This window comes from Schistocerca nitens, chromosome 1 (assembly GCF_023898315.1).
Source record: "Schistocerca nitens isolate TAMUIC-IGC-003100 chromosome 1, iqSchNite1.1, whole genome shotgun sequence".
NCBI lineage: Eukaryota > Metazoa > Arthropoda > Insecta > Orthoptera > Acrididae > Schistocerca > Schistocerca nitens.
Genome location: NC_064614.1, coordinates 776,576,385 through 776,594,059, shown reverse-complemented (window position 1 = coordinate 776,594,059; position 17,675 = coordinate 776,576,385). Strand labels below are relative to the sequence as shown.

The 17,675-nt window shown below is 38.9% G+C and overlaps 1 protein-coding gene across 2 annotated transcripts in view; it reads left to right on the top strand.

Annotated features, from left to right (window-relative positions):
• LOC126261714 (5'-nucleotidase domain-containing protein 3) overlaps positions 1 to 17,675 on the top strand; it is a 149,102-nt gene that overhangs the window by 127,284 nt on the left and 4,143 nt on the right. The gene's annotated exons all lie outside the window — the stretch shown is intronic.

Below are 17,675 nucleotides of genomic sequence, written 5' to 3'. Positions count from 1 at the left end.
CAGATTTAGGTTTTCCGTGATTTCCCTAAATTGCTCCAGGCAAATGCTGGGATGGTTCCTTTGAAAGGGCACGGCTGACTTCATTCCCCATTCTTCCTTAATACAGAGAGACCAATCACCTCAGTGTTTGGTGTCTTCCCCCAAACAACACAACACAACCTCCTATCCCAATCAGTTGGGATATGGAAAAATACGAAAATAAGAAAAATAATTTAACTTTTGAAACTGCTGGTTTATTGTCGTTTATGGAAAGAAAAACACTCTCATGCGGTCAGCAAACTTCATGTAACATTTTGTGTGTGTAAGGGGCCTTACTAGGTCGCAAATCATTCTAATGAATTAATTAAGCTGCTTTAGAGTGTTGCCAGGCAATGTAATCAACAAGGTGATATGTGTCTCAATTAAAACTGGACCTCTATATTTTGAATAAATATTTGGTTCTTTTTTTCAAAATCAGCACTTGTCTCAAAATTAATTTCCAACTTCGTGCATTAGGTCCAAACGCATTTGTAACTATCGTATGTGATTTACTAGACAGCCCGATCACACACTGGCATGTAACGTATTTCAAATCGAGCGTGCAGGTTTCAGTTTTCCGTAATGGGCTAAATGACTCTTTTTGTAATAACATGATGTGTCTATCTCACATAAAGTTTAAATGAAACTGGATTTACTCTCCATTCGGGTCGAGATCACAAAATAAAATCACCACATAGGTCAGCAAACTGTACACGTTCACTTTTAGCACTCTAAGTGATAACTCGTCTCAGAGTAAAAACTGCACATAAATTCTAATTTTTTTTTATGCATACAAAATTCAAAACACCCTTATATTCAACAAATAAATTATGGCATGTAATTACTAATTAAACATTTCTGATTTTGAATAAACTTCAAGAACTTGTATTTCATAATCAATAAAATTTTATCATCTGAGGGAAATTATTAGTTTGCTAAAACAGATTCAGATTACAGTCAACTCGTGTCTGGAAAATGACGTCATGAATCAACACTTGCTTGGACTGAACGAAATACATGTACTGAAAAATACTGTCCATTGAGTAATAACTGACTTATATAACAAATTTGGTACCCCCTAAATATGATCACAGTTGTTTTTTGTTTGATTGTTGCAGACATTTACTAATTGACTCTAACTTATGTGGGTCTGGCCTTATTCCTTCCGTATTTATCACATGTCCTAAAAATTTAACTTCAGTCCTATCAAATTGAGATTTAGATGGTTTCAGGGTATATCCCTGCAAATATAGTCGAGATATTAATTAATCCAATGTGTATATGTGATCCTCCCAAGTTTTTGATATAATTACTATGTTGTCTTCGTATACCAAAATCTTGTGTTCCAGATCATCTGCAGTTGCCTTATCAATAGCTGTTATGAAGATTGACACTGAGACATTCAATCCAAATGATAGTACCTGAATTGATAAGCTTTACCCTCAAACAGAAATGCTGTATATTCACGTGATGTCTTATGCAATTTAATTTGCAAATATCCACATGTTAAATCCATAGTACAAATGTATTTCACCCCTGAAAAATCTCGTCAATAACTCATCCATTATGAGCGGTCTGTCTCTCTCTGCTTCCGTTATCCTATTTAGCGTTCTTGCATCAAGCAATGGCCTGACTGCTCCATCTGGTTTCTTAACAACAGCTAGTGGGTTTTTATAACAACTATTATACAGGGTGTATCAAAAAGAATCATCTGATTTGGCACATCTATATTTCTGAAACTGATAAACTTATATAGTGATTTTCCCATAAGTGTTCAATATGCCCCCCTTGAGATGCACAGCATATGTCAATGCTGTATTCAAATTGTTCCCACACTGCACTGCACATGTCATGAGTTACAGATTCCACAGCACCTGTTATGTGGTGTCTCAGTTCATTCAGTGTTTTTGGTAATGGAGGCACATAAACAGAGTCTTTTATAAACCCCCACAAGAAATAATCACATACAGTCAGATCCGATGACCTCGGAAGCCAGTAAGGTAGGGCTGAATCACTTGGTCCAGCGCGACCGATTCATCATTCAGTAATCCTTTGATTTAAAAATTTTCAGATGCCAGTGTGGCGGTGCCCCATCCTGGTGGTAAATGAAGTCATTTGAATCAGTCTTCGACTGTAGGAAAAGAAAGTTTTCAAGCACATCAAGATATGGACTTCTTGTAGCAGTGTTCTCAGTAAAGAAAAATGGGCCATGCACCTTTTCCCATGAAACAGCACAAAAAACATTAAATTTTGGAGAGTCCCTCTCATGTTGTACAACTTCATGTGGTTGTTTCGTATCCCATACTCTCACATTATGATGGTTCACCATTCCATTTAAATGGTATGTTGCCCCATCTCTTAACGTCTCTAAGTATGGAAGAAAACTGTCATCCTCCATCTTGCCAAGAACCAAATTACAGAACTCCACACATTGTTGTTTCTTAACTTCATGAAGAGCTAGCAGTAGCTGAATTTTGTTTGGTTTCATGTACAAACATGGACGTAACCTTTGCCAGACAGACCTCAGGGGCAAGTTGAGCTGCACGGCGAATGGATTTCTGTGGACTTCTTGTGAAACTATGGCGTATGCATCTGGTGTCTGTATCAGACACTTGGGGATGGCCCAGCAATTTGCCTTTACACAAACAACCTGTTTCTAGGAATTGTTCATGCCATCGTCTAATGCTCTGTGCTGTAGGGGGATCCACATCATACCTAGTGTGAAAGTCACGCATAACTGATCCGCATTGCACAAAAGGTAGAACACAAAATGCTTCCTGTTGTCCCAACACTATTTTTACTAGAACTGAAGTGGCCTGGTCACACTGCTGCTACCTAGTTGGAACCATTTAAAAATTGAGAGTTTGCTCTTTCCAATAGTACATTGTTCATGCACATATCTCACATAACATTGGATGGCTCTTTTTGATACATGCTGTATATTCCCTATTACATCCCAATCTATCAGCCTACTAATTTCATGCCTTACCATGTCCTTTAATGCTACTAATACCTTGTATGGCTTCACATAAAACAGGTTAGGATGTTTTATCTTTAGTGTGCATGGGAAGTCTTTAATCATTCCTGGTTTCAGTGAAAATACCTCTTTATGACTGGTAAACAACTGAATAATGTCTATTTTCTCATTTGTATTATGTCCTAATGATTTATCAATATTAGCTACAATATCTTCCACTGATACTGTTTCCATATATTTATTGGCCATTTGTATCTCCATTTGATGTATTTCAGTTTATATTATGAGTATTTCATTTGTGAGATTGAATAGCGATGATACTAGTTGCTGATTGTCACAATATGGAAAAGTTACATATCCCATACAACAATGTAAAATAACGTTGAATCTAATAGACAGTTCATTTGCAGAAGGACAGGGAAGTTCACATCAGACACAAGGGCAACAGGTAACTAAACTTATGTGTACCAATATAAAAATGAATTACTATTTCTGCCTGCACCAATTTACAGTTTTTTCCTGTAGTTCCCATCAGCTTCACTACCGTGACCAGCAGCATTGGAAATACATGCATCAAATTGTAGGTCATTACAAAATTCTGGGCCACAACACACATTTCACAGTCCAAATCCATAATTACATCTACTGCTACCTCACCATGTCTCATAACTTTCATTGGATGTAATTTTCAGTCATACATTGATTCTCATCTAATAAACCAATCATCATCGTATTACCTTTATCATACCTAATCATAAGAGATTCCAGTGATACTGGCTTGATTGGAACAACTTCAGAAAATCGAGCCTCTCTTCCAAAGCTTATCAGTTTTCCCTCTGAGTGTTGTTATGAAATTCGTGAGTGTTCTGACTTCTGCAGGAGTAGTTTGATTACCATCTCTCCACCTACATATCGATCTACTGTTATGTTGGTTATTATATTTATTTCTTTGTTCTCTTTTTCCCATAAACTGACTGTTAGTTTCGACTTGTCTACTGCCCCTAATCGTCTTTGTATGATTATTGTTCCAATGTTTTGACTTGCCTTCTATTATATCCAGCTGTTCCAAATATTCTAGAAGGCTGTTAACTTTTCCCCAGTCTTTCCCTAATAACTTATCTCGTACTCTCCAAAGTAAGTGCTGATAATAACTTCCAATAAGTGCCACTCATGAATCAGATCATCAAAGTATTTGGCTATATTTAGTTGAGATTCAATAAAATCTCCATATCCTATCCATTTACTGCTACTATATGGTTTTGATCCTAATAATTTCAAGTGAAGTTTATTTTGTGCTCCCTCACATCACTGTTTAGCTGTGAATTCTCTTTCAGAATCAATAAAAGACTTGAAATCATCTACCCTTGGCATGTCCAGTTGTGCTGCATTCCATTTTCACACACACACACACACACACACTACTTCGTTCATTACTCTTAATCTTCATCTTCATGTCAGCTGGTCTGACTAATGTGTGAAAACAGGACGTCTTATGTGTTTGAGGTCTTATTCAACTGAGAATGTAATGTAATTTCTTTATGCTCATTATAGCATTCCAATTTTTATAAATGATTGTCAATTACATTAATTAAGAATGATTTTGTTTGTATATCTCTCTTCATTAATTTTTGCAATATTCATTTTAGACTCTAGTAATGCAGTTTCTACTGTTTGGAGCCATTTAATTATCATGTCTCGGGTTGTCTTAATGGAATGTGTGTTTGTAACGTACCCTCTACCTTGTTGTTTAATAATTCCTACTATATGTCTATTTCTGTTTTGTGTTTGAACCCTAGGTCAAGTCTAGTTTCCGGTCTATCATTTCTCCATTATTCATATTTAATTCCATCTGTTGTAATCTGGTATCCATTTGTTTAACCTTGAATATAACTGGGTAATATTGTTATTCATCTGATCTATCATTGTTTCTGTATCCTAATGACAATGCAATTCCATGTCTGAAAACTTTTCGTCTATCTGTCACATGATGTTTGTAACAACCCTTTGGCTGTTTGGTGGTCTCCTACAAGAGCCATGGTAGTTAAAGTCATGTCATAACTATTCAGCATATCGACACAAGGTATTACTATACTGTCATATTAAACAGGTACAGCCTTGGCTTTAGAAGAATTTGTTCAATCTCATTTGATGCAGTCTCCAACAATGTCTTTCCTTCTCATCCCGTACGGTAAGTGTCCCCTGACCTGCGGTTCTGGGTGACTTACCCAAAATCTATCCCTTTTCCTAGACCTCTCCAGTCCTTTTCCTTCAACCTTCTTCCTTCCCCTTCAACCATTCTACCTGAAGAAGGAGCCACTGGCTCTGAAAGCTTGCCAATCACAACAGTCTTTTATGCGTGTATGCTACCATGGCTTGGTGAGTAGATTTTTTATCTATCCAATTAAGTAATTATACAAACAAATTAACATATCTCATTTTTGACCTACCAGATATTTATAGCTGGGAAGGTAGATGTTGATGTACACTGTTAAATGATGCACTGCACTGCTGTGAGGTGTTGATGTGGAGGACTGGAATGTGTGCACGGTACTGCATGGTCGTGATGCTGTGGGCAGAAGCAGACAGATGATGTACATGTATTCAGTGATTCATTGTAGCATTAAATTGGCATGCTGGAAATGTATTGAAGTATTGCTTGATTCATATTTAGCAATGCACAGATGCAAACCAGTTACAACATGTGATATTATTGACAAATAAACTAATTACCAGTTGTTTACATGCATGGCAACACATCGTTGATTCTTGTTACTACAGCTAAATTGTTCTTAATCTCCGAACACCATCCAAACAGGCCTTGGAAGGCCCATCGGTACTGAACGGCTGCCGTGTCTTCCTCAGCCCATAGGTATCACTGGATGCGGATATGGAAGGGCGTATGGTCAGCTCATTGCTCTCTCGGCCATATGTCAGTTTACAAGACCAGAGCCACTAATTCTCAATCAAGTAGCTCCCCAGTTTGCCTCATCAGAGCTGAGTGCATCCCGCTTGCCAACAGCGCTTGGCAGACCAGGTGGTCACTCATCCAAGTGCTAGCCCAGCCCAACAGTGCTTAACTTGAGTGATCTGACGGAACCAGTGTTACCACTGTGGCAAGGCCGCTGGCCTAAATTCTTCTTGAATGATTAAAATTATATTTTTCACTTGTAATTATTGATATTCTGCTGTACAACAGAATAAAACACATTCATTTGCAACTTTAGAGGGATTCTTATTGTTTTGTGTCTCATAATTCCACAAACTGTATCACCTTAACGATGTCCATTTTTATCACTACAGTTATAATTAGACTTTGCAGATTAATAGCATGTAGTTATACCCATGCTTTTTTTCTTCTCATAAATTTTCTACATGGTTGTCAGCTGAAATTGTTTGATTGGTTATTTCATCTTCTTTACTTCTGTGAAAGATTGTACATGTATTTAATTTTTTTCCCATCAGAATTCATTTCAGAGGATAGGTTCACAAACAGGGATTATTATCCCAGTTACAAATTGGTTTAACTTCTGATGGACAAAAATTTCTTCGCAATAATAAGAACAGACTTTGAGTCAAATTCAGTTGTATGTTATATATAGGTCTCCTTAGTTACCAAGTCCCATGATTACAGAATTTCATCATAGAAAGGGCTCCATGGCACACCGCACTGCTCTGCAAACCCTGAGCCCCTGCTTGGTGCCTCCGGAATATGTTCAACATAAAGCAATTCAGTTATAAGCCTTTTATATATTTCTACACATACAAACACACACGATCACATAATCTCAAATCAGCAATAAGGGTACATATCACCAACTCTCATGGACCACCATGCACGTTTACAGTGTCTTACCTATAATACCACACTATGCTTTGGGTTCTGACAGCTGATCCCAGAAATAAGGGTTTTTTGCAAACAGACAAACAAACACACACACACACACACACACACACACACACACACACACACACACTGCATGTGTTTCCATTGCTTTTTGGTGAATAATACCTACTCCTCCACTGTCTTTTTCCTGCCACGCAGTTGTTTTGTTATGCACATTGTAGTGTTTTATGGTAGTGTTAATTGATGGATTTGTATACAATCATCTTCCCTTTGATGAATTTCCTGCTCCACATAAAATGACACAGGATGTGAAGCGATTCTGAAATTACTTATGTATGTATGAAATCTTTGTGTTTCACTAAGAGATAGGGTTCAGTTTCATGCCTTTCAAATCCCAGCTCAATTATGTAGTTCCTGAATGTTTTATTCCAACAATGAGGAACTTCTTTTAGACGATAAAGGCTTTACCTCATAAGACATGCCTGATTGCTGCTATCACTCTGTCCGACAGGTTGCTTCATATACATAGGATCCTACAAATCACTATATAAAAAAGCAATGACCACATGTGTTTGGATTTTCATTTTTCAGTTGTTGTTTACACTCAATATTGTTCAAATAATGTATGTGTGGGCCAAAGGACTAAAAACCTAGTCATAATCAACTCTTATTCGTTGTGAAAACCTTTTAATTATCATTCTGGCATTCACTTTATTAACTGTACCATCAGCATTTATTTTTATTTTGTAAAATGATTTACAGGGAACAGCCCTTTTTGCTGGAGAAAGATCTTCTGAAGAGTAAACCCAGGTCTGACTGTCTTTTAGTGCTTTTATCCATTGCTTCCTTTCATTTATCTTGTTCATATGATTTTACAGACAAATGGAAAAACTGGTAGAAGCTGACCTCGGGGAACATCAGTTTGGATTCTGTAGAAATGTGGGAACATGTGAGGCAATACTGACCCTACGACTTATTTTAGAAGCTAGATTAAGAAAAGGCAAACCTATGTTTCTAGCATTTGTAGACTTAGAGAAAGCTTTTGACAATGTTGACTGGAATAATCTCTTTCAAATTCTGAAGGCGGCAGGGGTAAAATACAGGGAGTGAAAGGCTATTTACATTTTGTACAGAAACCAGATGGCAGTTATAAGAGTCGAGGGGTATGAAAGGGAAGCAGTGGTTGGGAAGGGAGTGAGACAGGGTTGTAGCCTATCCCCGATGTTGTTCAATCTGTATATTAAGCAAGCAGGGTTCGATTCCCGGCGGGGTCAGGAATTTTTCCTCCCTCGAGATGACTGGGTGTTATTGTGCCGTCTTCATCATCATCATTCATTCCCATTACGGTCGGAGGAAGGCAATGGCAAACCACCTCCACTAGGACCTTGCCTAGTAAGGCGGCGCGACGCTCTGTAAAGAAGTATGGTACTCATCATCATCATCATGATTTTACAGCTTTGTGAAATGACTATGGTAGTTCACAGTTTTCTTAAAGGAGTAGCTATATAGTCTTATTGGATGTTTGAGTGTTAGCTGATCCCATAACTCTGTTTGTCATACCCCCACATACGTTGGTAAGTCTTGTACAAATCGAAATATATGTAGCAAAAACACTGCAGTTTACTGTGAGCGTGCATTATGACTCTTAGGTGCACCCACTTTGCTGTGAAGTGTAGGGCATTATCTTATGTTGAATAGTGCCTTCTTATGAGTAGTTCCTCAAACTTCTTTGTTGTCAAACTGTACCCCAGTAAGGTTCATAGGAACTTTTACATGATGTCCAACAGTCTTTGCTTCAGCTACAAAATGCCTCAATTTAAGAACAACCTCTTATCTTCCTTTGATGAAATAAATGTGTGAAAGTCTTTTATAAACATCCGTAAATAGCACAAAATATCAATATTGAGTCACTGGATGTTGAAATGGACCAAAACATCTGCATGAATCAGCCCTTCTGGATTGGTAGCTTTTTCTTTTCTGCAGAAAGGATGTCTATGAGCTTTTTCATAAATGGAACATTCACATAATTCAGAATACAGATTGACATTGATGTTTTACTCCTTGCAAATTATTTCCTTTTACATAGTATGTAATCTAATGTCCAAATCTGTCACAATATAATAGAAGTAAATTTTTATTGAGTGCATGTAGTAAAACAGAAAAGTGGGGTTCAAAACTTCTCATAGATAATCTGAATAAGTCTCCAAATCAGTCAAACTTAAGTAAAATAATACTGTTCCTCTACTAGTGCAATTTTAGAACCAATCATGTTACATTTTTCTACTGATGAAATAAATTCATTATTTGGATTTTTAATCTGTGTAACAAGAACAGAAAAAAGTTCCTTTGAATTTGTAGTTATACTCTACATCTCCCAATATCAGTTTCTACCAATTTCTATTTATTGCTACTTCAGTGGTGATAGTTTCCTTACCAATTCCTTCACCAGTACTTCCAACTTTATAAGTAATTAGCAACCTTGCCCGGCTTTGTATGGGTAGCACAAAATGTCTACAACTGAATGACTTGTCTGCTACGGCATAACAAATCATATAGACAAACCTTCCTCCTCAATCATTCTATCTATCAATGAAAACCACCAAAATCCCTACAGCAGTTCCTGATATTAGTGTTCATACACAGAGTAAAACAAGTGGTGGGAGACTTCAAATTGGTAGTATGTACAGACAGTTCATGATGACAAAAATTGTTCAAATGTCTTAAAATTCCTTCTGACATTAGTAATGTGGATTGTTGCTGTACAAACCAGCCTTCTTAATTAAACAGTCATATATAAATATGAACAAACAATTTATACAATTCAATTCAAACTTTTCAAGCAGAAGCAAATTGTATTACCTTTTTTAAAGTTTCATCAGTCATATTTGTTGTCAAAACAATTGACAGATTCCTATCAGTTTTGAGAAATGTATTGAGAGCAATATTATATGATAATTTTTCTGCTGGACTGCATCTTCTCTACAACCAGGTTTAGTTTTAGCAACCTTTCTTTGTCAACATCAAGTGGTCCTGAAATACCTCTGTTCCAGTTACCAAGTGAGGACAACAATGGTCCAAACCCGCGTCCAACCATCCTGACTTAAGTTTTCCATGATTTCCCTGAATTGCTTCAGACAAATGCTGGGATGGTTCCTTTGAAAGGGCATGGCCAATTTCGTTGCCCATCCTTCCTTCATCCAATGTGACTGATGACCTTACTGTTAGGTCTCCTCCCCCCAAATCAACCAACACCTTTTCCAGTTATTTTTTCATACAAGATACCCAGTTTTTATAAGATTTTTTTTTCAATCACTTTGCTGTCACTGAAAATGTAATTTTATTACAAATTATGCAAAAAAACCTTGATTTGACTCAAAGTAACTTAACCAGCAATAGCACAGGCAGGATGGAAAAGAGGGGGGGGGGGGGGGGGGGGAGTGGTAAGCTACAGTTAGTGAGTGTGTAAATGATTGTATTAACAGGTTACATCAGTACAATCAATAATTCAACAAGTATACTTGTTCAAAGGCAATAGTTTCCCTTGTAGAGTACTGAAAAAGAGATAATTACATTAAGAAAGAACAACAGAGGCAAAACCAGACTGTCGATGCTCTGCCAGAGAGAAATCACATAAAATAAAGAAAGGGTAAAAAATGGAGCATAAAAAATGATGTTTCTTACTCTGATTCTGACAGTGAAATAAAGAACATTTCTCACATGGAAATAGTTCACTGATAATGTTCTGGGCAATATTACATGAAAACAAAATTTTCATCTCCTTCTTCTACCCTACCTGAAGTAGTGAAGCATTGGTAAGTACTTGTAGCTTTGTGCCCCCCTCCCCTTCCCCTTCCAATCCTTCTTTATTCTCTGTACTGAGCAACAGGAATAGCTAGCAGTTCCTGAAACACACTCAAGCACAGTTTTTAATTAGATTTGCTTTCTCATTTGCCTCATCTGACTAACATTTAGTGGCACTGGATATAATCACACTTGCTTGGGTGATCGACAGTTAAATGAATGGAGCGCCAGGCCGGAATCACCCAGCACTCATGAACAGAATGTGTTTAACAATAATGTCACATTATTTTGTGCAAGATCTAAAAACCATGGACACTAAATACTTTTAAGACCTGTTGAGGCATTTTCATGGAGGACACAAGGTTTTTTTGTTATTTTTTACAATTAATACTAACTTTAAATTGAAACATTCTTTTAGAAAGGTAAATGATAACATGAAAATCAAGGAAAAAATAGTAGCTATGCATCATGAAGTAAACTACATGCAGTGTGTCTGTGATCATACTAGAGTTATTAAATAAAGTGAATGCCAACATTGACAAGCTGTGTTGAGTGATTGCCATAATGTGGGGAGTGCAACAATGGTTTTTATAGCCAGAGTAATTCATTTCAGCAACATACATAGGAACTCTAAATATTAAATTCCACCCATCAACTAAGGATCTTTCCAAGACTGAGTGGCTTGCATGTGTCTGTGGCACATCTAGCTGTACCATAGATACAAACTCATTCATTGGAGGTGAGCTTATGGAGAGGCCAGAAAAATATGTAGTTCCTGAAGAGAGGCTGAAACCCATTCAGTACTTGCAATGACAGTAGCATGTATGACAGGCCGATCTGGTCTTTTAACATCAGCCAACATGATCTTGCTATGTTGGTATTGTGTACAACTGAAAGCAAGAGGAGACTACAGCTATTATTTTTCCCAGAGACGTGTACTTCTATTGCACGGCTTAATGGTGTTGGCATCCTCTTGCGTAAACCAGTCCACCATTCAGATACTTGGCCAGGGACTATTCAGGAAGGAGGATGTTGTGATGAGGAAAAACAAAACTGGCGTTCTATGGGTCAGACTGTGGAGCATTAAAAACCTTAATTGGGAAGGTAGCTTAAATAATTAATAAATAGATTGAAGTGAGATATAGTGGGAATTGGTGAATAACATTGCCCAGAAGAACAGGACTACTGGTCACATCAGTACAGGGTTATGAGCACAAAATAAAGTGTGAGTAATGCAGTTGTAGGCCTAATAATGAAAAAGAAAATAGGAATGTGAGTAAACTGCTATGAGCAGCATAGCGAATCCACTATCGTAGTCAAGTCACAATAGCACAAATTTATACACTTGCTAACTTCATAGGTGATGAAGAGATTAAAACAGTGTTTCATGGGGTAAAAGAAATTATTCAAGTTGACTATTTTGTGAAAAGGGAAGTTGCTACTCACCATATATCAGTGAAGCTGAGTCGCAGATAGGCACAACAAAAAGACTTGTCACAAATATAGCTTTCAGGTAGTAAGGTCTTCATCAAAATTAGTCTAAAAACACACACACACACACACACACACACACACACACACACACACACACACACACACACACACACACACACACACATATATATATATATATATATATATATATATATATATATATATATGCTTGTGTCTGTATATGTGTGGATGGATATATGTGTGTGTGTGTGCGCGAGTGTATACCCGTCCTTTTTTTCCCCCTACGGTAAGTCTTTCCGCTCCCAGGATTGGAATGACTCCTTACCCTCTCCCTTAAAACCCAAATCCTCATCTTTCCCTCTCCTTCCCTCTTTCCTGACGAAGCAACCGTTGGTTGCGAAAGCTAGAATTTTGTGTGTATGTTTGTGTTTGTTTGTGTGTCTGTCGACCTGCCAGCACTTTCATTTGGTAAGTCACATCATCTTTGTTTTTAGATATATTTTTCCTATGTGGAATGTTTCCCTCTATGATGTGACTTACCGAACGAAAGCGCTGGCAGGTCGATAGACACACAAACAAACACAAACACAAACACAAACACACACACAAAATTCAAGCTTTCGCAACAAACTGTTGCCTCATCAGGAAAGAGGGAAGGAGAGGGAAAGACGAAAGGATTTGGGTTTTAAGGGAGAGGGTAAGGAGTCATTCCAATCCCGGGATGAAGATATAGTTGGTCATGGCGACTAGGAAGGAGGTTGTTGGTTTGGAATCTGTTGGGCATTGGGAAAGGTAGTGTTCAAAGCAGTAAGGACATGGGCATTAGGGAATTTAACGTAAAGGGAGGTGGTATCAATAGTGACCAGCAGGGCACCATGTGGTAAACAGACAGGAAATGTGGAGAGTCGGTGGAGAAAATGGTTGGTATTTTTCATATAGGAGGGTATGTTCCAGGTAATAGTTTAGGGTGTTGATCTTTGAGAGCAGAGATTCTCTCAGTAAGGGCACAGTAACCAGTCACAATGGGGCATCCTGGATGGTTGGGTTTATGGACTTTAGGAAGCATGTAGAAGGTAGGAGTGCAGAGAGTGGTAAGGGTGAGCAGAGAATTGGACTCTGGGGAGAAGTTCTGGGATAGGGCTAAGGATTTGAGGAGTGATGAGATCCTCCTGGATTTCTGGAATGGGGCCATGTGGATAGGTTTGTAGGTGGATGTATCTGACAGCTGTGGATTTCTTCTGCCAGATAATCCTTGTGGTTCGAAAAAACAGTGGCGGAGCCTTTATCTGCAGGTCGGATTATAAGGTCGGGATTAGCTTTTAGAAGGTGGACTGCATTTCTTTCCACGGAACTAAGATTAGTTTGCATGTTGAGGCATTTGGGGAATGCTGATGAGGCAAGGTGCGAGGTTAAGAAACACTGTAAAGTTAACAGGGTGTGATTTGAGGCCATTGGGGGTGGATCACAGTTGGATGGAGGAGTGAACCGAGTTAGGCAGGGTTCAACATTGGTCTTTTGTTGTTGGTAGGGTTGGTGACGAAAAACTGTTTCCAGTGTAGGGACTGGGAGAAGTAGAGAAGGTCTTCAACAAGTCCACATGACTGAATTTGGGAGTGGGGCAAAAGGTGATGCCTTTTAAATGGACTGATATTTCTGTGAGGCTAAGGCTTCTGGAGGACAGGTTCATTACTTTGTTTCGGTTCTGTTTGCATTCTGGATTCTTTGGATGGTGGAAGGGAGTTTTGGAGGGTGGGGTAAATGTAGTAGTTCTGTGAGACTGGGTTTGTCAGCTGTGAGGGGATGTGGAGGAGGTTTAGAGGTTGTTGTAGAGGGGGTGGACAGTGGTACTCCAAGGTGGGAGTAGGAAGTGAGCAGGGTGGAGAGCTTTCTGAAGTGGCATTGTGCATGTTGCTCTAGTTCCTGGAGGGCAAGAGTTTCAATGTGTGATATGGGTTCCAGGAATTAGGGATTGCAGTATGTCCCCTATAACTGAAATGAATAGCCAAACATTTAAATCAAGTCAGGTTTTTACAAAGATGGCACTTACCTAAACTGAAGGATCTTCTGGCTCCGTGTCTTCAGATTCACTGTCGTTTGTTTCAGCCACGTGTATCATCACAGATTCCATTATGGTGTCTCTTAAACCCTGGTTCAAGAAATCAGTTTCTTGCAATGCTTCTGTGTGTTTTATGCACCTCTCCCAGTCCTACTGAGTAACATTGTCATCAGCTTCGTGTGTTAGCTTCTCGACATCAGCAAGTCTAAAAGTAGTATTTCTTTTCGCTACTTCTCACTTTACTGGGGCCCATATCAACCCAATCGGATTATACTGGCAGTGATATGGTGGTAGACGTACCACTTGGTGTTCCATTTCATATGCCAGTTGATCTAATTTGCAGCCTTCATTTCATACTGAAAATGAAACAGTCGTTCTCTTTAACGACTCCATAATATTTGCCTTGCGCCAATTTGAATGTGGCAGCTTTTCTATCTGAATGGAGTGGTATCTGGCGTTTTCCATCACGATAATTGACCCTTCTTCCAGTGCAGACAACAGTTGAATAAACCAATTCTTAAAAACTTCTCCATTGATTTCTGAATGGTAATCGGATTGGCAAGCACTTTTTCCCACCACGAAAATCAAGTTTGGCCTCTGGTATGAAGCCTGTGGTTAATGAACCAGCGTGGGCAGTGATTAATCGGCAGGCAGTAGGCACTTTCAAGGCGCCATTTCCTTGGGAGCCATGCCATATATATTTATGGGTGTGGTTCTGTGAAATCCAAGTTTCATCCAAGTACATGCAAGAAGTGGATTGTACGCCAAAACTTTGCTCTTGCTGCCGCAATGCCTCTGCGTTCCATTAAGAATTTCTGTCCGTCATTACACTTCTTGAATCGGAAACCAAGGGAGCGGAGAAGATGAAGAACGGAGGTCTCGAGCCCGAGTAATTAATTTTTTCACGGAAGTCAGCATGTACTTTTTTAGCTGTTGGATACTCTCCTCTGTTGTAATATCCAAGTACAGTTCTACGCATGAGCTCTTTGTAAAAATCGTCAAAGTTGGTTGATTTCCATTCATGTTCATATCCCTTTATTGGAGAATTGAAACACTAATTCATGTCTAGAGATTCTGCCAATGACACGGATTTGCTAATATGGCCTACAGTTGACTTGGAGACACCACATGCTTTAGCAGTAAATTTATGAATTTGCACAAAATTTAAGTTATTCCTCGCTTCTTCATTGTCGGCCAGATCAGTACTTGAGTACATTCAATATGATAATTTTCAATTGTTTATGAATGTCTTTCTGCCCTTTATGCACACCGACCGGAGGAGTACTACAAGTAGGCCGCTGCTCCTGCATTGTTGTTCAACATCGAACACACGTAGAACCTTTCCAAAGACAGTAAGACTGAGATCAGACGTGAACACTCAATATGGCAGGGTAACACCACAGTCTAACATAAACTGTGGTAACACTGAGCTTTCAGCTGATCTGACTTACCGCACCACTAATGGTACCTACATGGCAACAAAGCCGAGAGGTGGGGCGAATCACAGCCCGCAGCCCCTGCTGGCGGCAGGCAGCGGCCGTGACCTTGAAGACTCTACTTTCATGCCGGCCACTCAAGTGACCTCCTTCATGCAACTTTGACCACAAATATTGTCTTACATTATTGATTGAGAACTTCAACTGGCAGAATTTGAATTACTCAGAGCATCTCTTGCAGTTGCCTTAGGATCTTCTAATTTCTTGTGCCTTTGTCTCATTTGGGTGCATGGTTCGCATGGTTATTAACAGATTTGGCAAGGTTAATTTAAGGATTGGGTGGATGGCCTTCCTATTGCCACACTGTTATCACCGAGGATGAAATATGTGCACCCCAACTGTCTGTGTGTAGCGTTATTCATTTGAAAGTGAGCAAAAGGTTTTTAAATCTGCCTAAAAGTCATTCTCAATGATTTATGGAAAATCTCATATAAAGATGTGAAACAAATACTAACGAAGAGATAGAGGGGCTGGCCAGTACTTACCTCAGCTCAGTACAGCCGATAGATAACACAAAACAGAACAGAAAATTTACATTCCTTGTCAAACCCTACAATATTCCCAGACCACCTTCTCTACCCAGCAGTTCCTACCCCTGTAATCGACCCCGCTGCAAAACCTGCCCCAACCATCTACTCCAGCCCCGAACATACACAATTCAAGGCAAGGCCACATGTGAAACAACACGTCATTTATCAGCTGACATGCCTGCACTGCACAGCCTTTTACATCGGTATGACGACAACTAAAGTGGCTGAGCACATGAACGGGCACAGACGAACTGTCTGCCTAGGAGATGTCCAATACCCAGTAGCAGAGCATTCCGTACAGCATAATTCTAGGGACCTAGGAACCTGCTACAACGTGCATGCCATTTGGCTTCTCCCACCCAACACCAGTCCCTCGGCTTCTCCCACCCAACACCAGTCCCTCGGAACTGCGGAGATGGGAACTTGCACTCCAACACATCCTTTCATCCCGCCATCCCCCTGGAGTGAACCTACATTAACCAACCTCACTCCCATTTACTCTTCAGTCTCCTTCTTTTTCTCTCTCCTCTTTAGCCATTCATGCATCTTTTCATCCTACGTAGTTGTGTTTATCTTTATACTATATACCTCTTTACTTCTGCTTGCATCCTCTTTGGTTTGAAGCTGGCACAGTACTTAACAGTAGAATATCTTTGGCTTCCCTCTGACAACCATACCTCCATCCTTGCTACCCTCCCTGTTTACCTTTCCCTGTTGTTTCATAACCTGGGTTGAGAGTAACTGAATCCACTTTCCCTTCTTCCCTTTTTTCCCCTCTCCCCTCCCTGATGAAGAAAAAAAGTCCTGAAAGCTAGGAATGTAAATTTTCTGTTCTGTATTGTGTTACCTATCGGCTGTACTGAACTGAGGTAAGTACTGGCCAGCCCCTCTATCTCTTTGTTAGTAAAAATCATTCTCAGACTGACAGGCACACTGACCCTTATTGTTAATCCACTGGGCAGATTCAATCTGGAGTCAGTGCACCTGTCTGTCCCAGAAGTGGTACTTAAACACACCTGAGTTTTGCCTTAGGATGAAATCTGATAATTCCAAAATAAATTGCAACGTAATTTTAAATAGAAAAAAATGGCACAGCTGAGAGGAAGATACATTTGCCATAATAAATAAACTGACAACTGGCAGTGTCAGTTGTGTTTTACTTGATCTTTTAGTATTATATAGTACTTGTTATAAACAACAGAGCAAGAATTCAAAACATTCAGTATTGTAAATTTATTGAACAGCAACAATTTTGAATAGGCTTTCTAATGCTGATGAAAATACAGAATGTTATTCAGAGATTTAATTTATTAGATTATCAATAAATAATATTTCATTTTCACTAGATAGTCCTTGATCTTCTTTGGAAAGTTACTGACATATACATGATTCTGCCATAGATGAAATTTTAAAAAATGAAGGAAAAGTGACCATGAAATGGGTAACACTGCTGTTTCTCCAAGATGCAATTTTGAACAAAGAAAAAGAGTTCTTCCAT